Below are 4,940 nucleotides of genomic sequence, written 5' to 3' on the forward strand. Positions count from 1 at the left end.
ATGAACAACATGATCTTGAGCTATCATTTGTTCAATTTGTTTGATCTGATACTTAGTTAACTCATTCATCTTGATGTTCCCACTGATACCTAATCGATAACGAAGCTGAATGGCATTTTTCGGTCCAATTCCATCCATTTTTGTTGAGGCAATTCTTACTTGTTCATCGGGAAGTGATCTAGCTCCTGAGATATATAACATTCTTTATCCTTATCTTTTCCTGGTCTTCTCGGTTGGAATCTACAATCTACACCTCTCCAAACACAAACGCAATATCTTGAGTACTCGTAACCATGTTCAGTGCTGCAAAAGCGCAGCTGTAGCCCCCTAGAATCTTCGGCTCCTCGTTTTTATTCAATTATGAAATGACTCATTTTGATGGAGATTTGTAGCATCATTCAAGTAAATACAAATTGAGATCGTAGAAACATGAGCTTGCGATATAGCTACACCTAATTCCAGACCAGTTAATGCTAGAACTATAAATAAGGGACCAAGATCTCCTATGAAATAGAAAATATTATTCAGAAATAGCATAGTCCAAGAAAACCCACTTAAAATCTTTACTAAACTATGACCGGCCATCATATTAGCAAATAAATGTATTCCTAATCTTAATGCACGAAAACAATAAGAGATTAGCTCAAGGAGTACTAAGAAAGGTGCTAACAGCAGTGGGACTCCCGCAGGTAATAAGAAGCTAAAAAATGAAGCCCATGTCTTTGAAATCCAATGATCGTAATGCCTATAAAAATGGAAAATGAAAGAGCCAAAGTAATGAGAAAATGACTTGTCACTGCGAAGCTAAAGGGTATCATACCCTGGGGATTACGAAATAACAAAAAAGTAAAAGTGACCGAGATGCGAGGGAAAAACTTTTGTTTCACATTTCTGGAAAGACCACCTATTTGTTCGTTTACCAAGTTCAGCACGAAATCATAAATAAGCTCGACCAAGGATTGCCATGCATTTGGCACTGACTTTCCACCTCCCTTTCTCGTAACAACAAAAAAAAATAAAAACGACCAAAACGACAGTGAGCAGCATATACAAGACTGCATTTGTAAATGATAAATAAAAGTTGCCCACATGAAGATCAATTATTGGGATAATGGCAAATTGATCCAATGGGGTTTCCAAAAAAAGCGGATTCGGAGCACTTACTGGGCTACCCGGCTGTAAGTCTTCGGCCTTCCATATTTCTTTAGAAAGATGAACCATGCCTCTCTTCCAAGTGAAGCTTTCATGCCCCTTGAATGTAAATCTATGAAAGTCTCCCTTAGAATCCTGGGAGAATCCGGGCCCAGAAACTGGTCACAAAACTCGGTCACATTGTATGACGCTGGCAAAACCAATTTAGCCTGTTGTATGTATGATTCTATCATTTTTGTGATTTCTGAAAACAAAGCGTCTCTATTTTCGGGATCTATTCCATATATTTGGAACAGGAGGTCCCTATCTTTCAAGGTAGGTGTCTCCACCCCCTCCAAAATCTGGTTCACAAGCTGCGGATCCAGCGTAGGATGGAAAAAATCTCTAATGAAAGAATGGACGTGAGAGACGCTTTGTACAATTTTTATTGTTAAATAGAAATTTTCCATCTCCAGGTAACTCCATCTTTTTTAGCTCTGCTCCCGAAAAGAGAAAGGAAAGGAGACTGGGATAGGGGTTGTCCTTGGTTTTTCCAAGGAAAGCCTGATTTAGCATGTAACATGAACATGAGCGGACACCCACACAATCTCGATTTGAAGAAAAAGTACCATACCATTGTCGTTTTTAGGGCGAAAAATAATAGGTCATCTTTGTCAATTGATAACTGAGTGAGAGAAGACAATCGCGTTCTTAAAGCGGTCGGTTCGCCGGATTCATAACCTTCCCCTATTGGCCGGCTGCCCGTGAAACACATAGGCTCCTATCGCATTTATCGATCGAGAATGGTCTCATCACAGAAACACTTTCTATATGTTATTTCGAGATTTGAAGAAGCAAGCAAGTTTATAGGGCATATAGTTGTTTTTTTGTAGGGCGAGCCAAGATCTTATCTTATTTGCAGGTCGTATAGATGAAATGATTGGAAAAATCATATAGAATTTGGATGTGTGTAGTGTCTTACGGGACTGGCTCACAATACAACAATTATCGCTACTGATTCCAGATAGAATGTTGATACCGTTGGAAAAGCACTTCTTTCTATGTATAGGGCACTAAACTAAAAAAAGTGTCCTTTCTCGATACATAACATTGTATAAGTCAACCCAAGTCGCTTCTTCATCTTCGGGAATCTGGTAAGGTACTTTTGGAACACCAATGGGCATATTAGATTAATATTATTATATTTCAGTAACTACACTTTAATATATAAACATAAGAATGGAAGAGAAAGAAAGAACCTGAGAAGAGCTTAGTTGGAACTCTTTACCGGGTTCATAGTGGCTATGCTCCCCTCTCTCTGTCTCAGTCCCAGCCAACGGCATAGCAACACCTACTCTTCCTTCTGATGCAGCCTTCCTGGATCCATAATTTGTCTTCCTCGTTTATTGATTGCTTGCAATCGCCACAACACCATTGAGTGAGCGTCATAGAATCCTCAAGGCGTGAAGTAGAAGTTCTTCGAACCTTGATTGTGTGTGTTCGTGCCCACTCCAATAGAGCATTTGGCCCTATGAGCTTTGACTACGAAAGCTACCTATGTCAATCAGTATAGCCACTAGAGGGATTGGAACAGGTATATTCCTTCTCAGATAGTACTTTAAGACAAACACGGTTCACAAGGTGGATTTTCTATCTATTAGTTGACTACGGAGCTTCCTCATCCCGACATATCTATATGTGAAAAGCTCTCCGCCAGAATCTTCGTAGTAGTAAGTCGTGGGTTACAAGTTGTCCCTTCCTCAAACCACCCCGCAATAGATATAGGGTTTACCAACCTCAGGCATGGACATAGACACCAGATCATTTTGATCGAGGACCCATTTTTGGAATAAAAAGGATAAAGACCAGAAGTAGTCCAATCGGAAGGTCGTGCTTTAGAGAAAGACTTGTGTTCTATAGGAACAGCTGCCTATGTTCACCTGGTTGCCCTGCCTATCGCAGAACCGCTGTGAAGCATCCATTCTATTCAATTAGAAATAGCATCTATAACTAGTAGTAGACGGAGAATGTTCAGGCCTAGTACTAAACTTTAGCATTGAAGCCAGAGTCCTTCTTTTCATGAATGTTCAGGAAGAAGATAATCCCTAAGTTAGAATTGAATTCCATCCCATTTCCTAAAGAAAGAGATTTCCAATATACATGAATCACGAAAGAAACAATGTTGTAACTTGCTTCATCCAGCATTCTAAGTAATCAATGAGATTTTCTTCCTCGAGAACAAAAAGCTACACGAGGAGAGCCTTGTTTATTGATATGTTACTAAAAGACCAGAGGTAATGGCCTCTGAATTGCAGGGTATGGAAAGTGGGTGTTAATCAACAAGATTGTCTACATTTGCGGAAACCACTACTGGAATAAAGTTAGATCTTTATTTCATTTCAAGGAAAAGTTTCGGGGTTTAGCCACCACTCAGACAGTAGTGAAAAATAAAACTAACTCTAGGCGAAAGTGCATGGAGGATCTGTGATTCCTCCTACCTTATGAGCCCTTACGAAATGCCATTTTGAATGATGGACAAATCATGGGTGTCGGCGGTCTAGTCAGAGCATTTTGGAGCGCCTGAGCGGGCAAAGTAGGTTGACCCGTACTGAGGGGGAGGTAACAAATGGGAAATTGAACACCATGGGGCACAAACGAATCGCCAGTAACGACCTGTATATATCAGGCAAGAGGTGCTACTCCGACCCGGAATCCTGCGTGATGGTTGGTCACTGAGGGAGTCCTGGATTAGGGGGTATCCGGACAGCCGGACTATATACTTTGGCCAGACTGTTGGGGCCTGAAGATACAAGAATCAAGACTCTGTCTCGTGTCCGGATGGGACTCTCCTTTGCGTGGAAGACAAGCTTGGCGATCCGGATATTATATTTCCTTCTTTGTAACCGACTCCGTGTAAACCCTAGCCCTCTCCGGTGTCTATATAAACCGGAGAGGTTGGTCCTTAGAAGACCGATCACGATCACAATCATAATCATCATAGGCTAGCTTCTAGGGTTTAGCCTCCACGATCTCGTGGTAGATCTACTCTTGCACTACTCATATCATCAATATCAATCAAGCAGGAAGTAGGGTTTTACCTCCATCGAGAGGGCACGAACCTGGGTAAACATTGTGTCCCTTGCTTCCTGTTACCATCAGCCTAAGACGCACAGATCGGGGCCCCCTACTCGAGATCCGCTGATTTTGACACCGACATTGGTGCTTTCATTGAGAGTTCGTCTGTGTCGTCGCTGCAAGGCCTGATGGCTCCTTCAATCGTCAACAACGCGGTCCAGGGTGAGACTTTTCTCCCCAGACAGATCTTCGTGTTCGGCGGCTTCGCACTGCGGGCCAATTCGCTTGGCCAACTGGAGCAGATCGACAGCTACGCCCCTGGCCACCAGGTCAGGTTCGGAAACCTGAACTACACGGCTGATATCCGCGGAGACTTGATCTTCAACGGATTCGGGCCTGTGCCAGGAGCGCCAAACGGTCACGATGAGCACGGCTTAGACCTGTTGTCGGACAATGCTCGGGATGTCGTCCCTGCGGTAGACTCAGACCTAAATCCGGAGCAGACCGCATTGCCTAAGGACGGATGGATAGACTCCGCCCCGCAGGCCACACACTCATCAGCGGTAGAGCCGAACACAGGCCTCGCCCCAAAGAAGCCTATGACATCGGACCCCCGGACTCGTATCCGGCTGTAGGTTCCAGTCCGCGCTCTCCTGAGCCTGCCGAACCTGGTTGGGCTCCTGTAATGGAGTTCACCGCAGCGCATATCTTCCAACACTCGCCCCTTGTTGACG

The 4,940-nt window shown here is 43.4% G+C and overlaps 1 pseudogene; it reads right to left on the reverse strand.

Moving 5' to 3' along the window:
* Nucleotides 1–295: 295 nt before the first annotated feature.
* On the reverse strand, nucleotides 296–1,221 carry LOC119350524 (annotated as a pseudogene).
* Between the last annotated feature and the right edge of the window lie 3,719 nt (nucleotides 1,222–4,940).

This window comes from Triticum dicoccoides, chromosome 1B (genome assembly GCF_002162155.2).
Source record: "Triticum dicoccoides isolate Atlit2015 ecotype Zavitan chromosome 1B, WEW_v2.0, whole genome shotgun sequence".
NCBI lineage: Eukaryota > Viridiplantae > Streptophyta > Magnoliopsida > Poales > Poaceae > Triticum > Triticum dicoccoides.